Below are 3,377 nucleotides of genomic sequence, written 5' to 3' on the forward strand. Positions count from 1 at the left end.
CCATCCTTTCACACTTTTCAGTTGTCTTTTGCTGTTGTATTTTTCCACAGCGACCCTCTGTGACAGATCAAATCCTGGTGAAAGAATCCATCATGAGGAAGGAAGTAAACCTAGCCGGACCCCGCCATACTGACTGATGACTGACTGACTGGCTGACTCTCAGAGGGGGTCGGTGGGGTCTACTCTGTCTTTCCTCTTCTTGTGAGAGGAGACGTGAAGTAGGGCCACATACTCCACTTCAACATGTTACAATTGAATAGTAGATCAAGCAAATGACACAGCATGCTCTGAACATCACAGCATCAGGTTCATTGGTTCATTGCAGGTGGGGTGATAATCATACTGCACATACAATGAATGTGTGCATGTGGGTTGCTTTCTCTGTGTGTGTGCCCGTGTGCGTCTGTGTACAATACTGTACAATACAAATGTAACTAATTCATATTTTTGGAGGACTTTGCCCCAATTTAACCGTACTGTAATATTGACCCGTTTCAGAGCAGTAAGTCATGATTTAGAGACTTTCATTATAATGCGTTTAGCACAGAACTGTGTACAGTATTCAGTATTGGTTTATCTCTGTTTCCCAACTGCATTATAACATCCTAAGGCTCTCGCCCCCTTTGTTTCAAGTTCATCTGCAATTCAGTCAATTCCATGTCAATTCATTGCCACTGGGCACACACTGGATGAATCATTGTTGTTTCCACGTCATTTCAATGAAATTACGTTGAACCAACGTGGAAAAGATATTGAATTGACGTCTGCGCCTAGTGGGTTGTCTCGAAGGGACATTCTGTTCTAGTCTGTTCTGTTTCCTTACATTCAAAATACATAAAAATGCCCCCTTATCGAAATTCTATAATGTACTGTATGTATTTAGACAAGAGAACTGTGGTAAACTGATTCTATACTCTGTGTCAGATCACAGCAGGCTAAGGAAATCAGTGTCAACCAAGATCATCCAGGTATAATTCATCCACATCCCACATGATAGTAGTGCTAATGCATTACATGTACTGCCTCTGGGGTCTCTCTCTCCTTTTCTCCTTTTCTCCTTCTACCCCCTATACCTCTTCCACTCTCTTTTTTTCTCTCACTCCTGCATATACCAATCACTAGGAGAGAGTTGGAAGAAGGGGGGAGATGGGATGGTGTCCTCCGTGTGTAATGAGATATGTATTCCATAACAGCTGACCAGTCCCATTGAACAGGCCTCCTCACCCAGGATGCTTAATTACTTGGTGAGAAACACATTACTGTGCGCCACAGGACACAGGGATATAGGCGTGAGGGAAACCTCTGGGGCAGGGTTATAATCACACAGATCACAAAGGGCAGGAGCGGAGCCCAAAAACTGAGGCTTTGTGTTGCTATATACGCTCTACACCCTGCACTTACTTTGCACAACTACAGTATGTATAAAAAATGTGGCCATAAAAGGAGAATTTCATTACTGTGTTTTTCTCATAAACATCACAATTATCCAAACAACAAGCTAGAACTAGCACATTTTCATTTCACTGGTAGAATTGGGAAGTTTTGACTATTGGTTTGCTCATAGTGAACCACAAAGTCCGGCATTCATGGAGAATGCTGATACTGCCCAATAGGTAGAGGGTGCGTGCCCACAAACTTGAATAATGGCATTGTTTACTTCGAACGACCAACACACAGTAATCTCAGAACTTCTCTAGGCAAGATTTTTTTGAACACTTGTTTTTCACTGTTTGTCATCATGCCCATTTGGTGTTCTGTGCCTGGCTGTGCTAATTACAAACAAGTGCAAAATATGTTATCTTTCACCATTCTACCTACAAGAGATTCACCCCGATTCTGCCAGTGGCTTGCAGCTATCAAGAATGATGCGGTGATCAAAGACAATCAAATGGATCCATCCATGGATCCATCCATTTCGACGACAGCTGAGAAATGATGCAACACCAGCGATGTTTTTCTTTCACAAAAAAACGGAAGATTCTCAATTAGAGATAACCTAACGTTAGCTAGCTTGCTAGCCTAGCTGGGTAAGTTAGCTAGCTTGCTAACGTTACAGTCTGGTATTGAACTCTGAAAGCCATCAGCTAAATCATACTAGCTATCTTTTGGTATACACACTGTCAATCAATTTTGTCTATGCCATGGTAGTTACTGCTAGACTGGTTGCTACCTTCAGGAGAGTAAACATGTTCGTTCTATATTTGACTGTCGTTAGCTAACGTAAGCTAGCTAATGTTACCAAATGTTACATTGGGTAAACGTAGAGACTCAGAGCTAGAAAATAGCATATCATACACTACAGTTGAGGAATAATGGGAAAGTAAATCTGCCTTGAAAGTTGATAAAGTTGTAACCCCACTTTTGAGAAAATGGCCCTCGATTGTTTTGGTACACCATCTGGAGAGCTCTTCTTTGTCTACACCCATGCAGCATCGTTCACACCCTCTTAAGCCTTAGCCCAACCCATCTCTTTAAGGATTCACCTCTGAGGCCATGTGCTAAACAGAGTGAGTATGGCGGTAGTGTACTAAACAACCAAAGATTTCAAGACTAAAGGCTTGTTTATACTATGTCTTTTGACATGTCTGTAGACAGTTGTTACAATGACATCATGAAGATTCTATTGTTGTCTGACATCAAACTTGTCGATGTTGTTATGAAAAAGTATAAACACAAAAACGACAAGCTGCATGACATCAGCAGTCTGGTGGTCCTGGTGCATTTTAACGACCAATAAACCAATCCGTTTAAAAATTAGTTTAGAAAGTATTCAGACCAATTTACTTTTTCCACATATTGTTACGTTACAGCCTTATTCTAAATGTGATTCAATTGGATAGTTTTTTTCCTCATCAATCTAAACACAATACCACATGATGACAAAGCAACAGGTGTTTAGACATTTTTGAAAATATATAAAAAATAAAAACTGATATTCAATTTACATAAGTATTCAGACCGTTTACTCAGTACATTGTTGAAGAACGTTTGGCAGCGATTATAGCCTTGAATGTTCTTGGGTATGGCATTGCAAGCTTGGCACACCTGTATTTGGGCAGTTTCGCCCATTCTTCTCTGCAGATCCTCTCATGCTCTGTCAAGTTGTATGGGGAGGGTCACTGCACAGCTATTTTCATGTCTCTCCAGAGATGTTCTATCGGGTTCAAGTCTGGGCTCTGATTAGGCCACTGAAGGACATTCAAAGAATTGTCCCGAAGCCACTCCTACGTTGTATTGAATGTGAGCATAGGGTCATTGTCCTGTTGGAAGGTAAACCTTCGCCACAGTCTGAGGTTCTGAGTGCTTTGGAGCAGGTTTTCATCAAGGATCTCTCTGTACTTTGTTCCGTTCATCTTTCCCTCGATCCTGACTAGTCT

The sequence above is a fragment of the Salvelinus fontinalis genome, chromosome 2, assembly GCF_029448725.1.
Source record: "Salvelinus fontinalis isolate EN_2023a chromosome 2, ASM2944872v1, whole genome shotgun sequence".
Taxonomy (NCBI): domain Eukaryota; kingdom Metazoa; phylum Chordata; class Actinopteri; order Salmoniformes; family Salmonidae; genus Salvelinus; species Salvelinus fontinalis.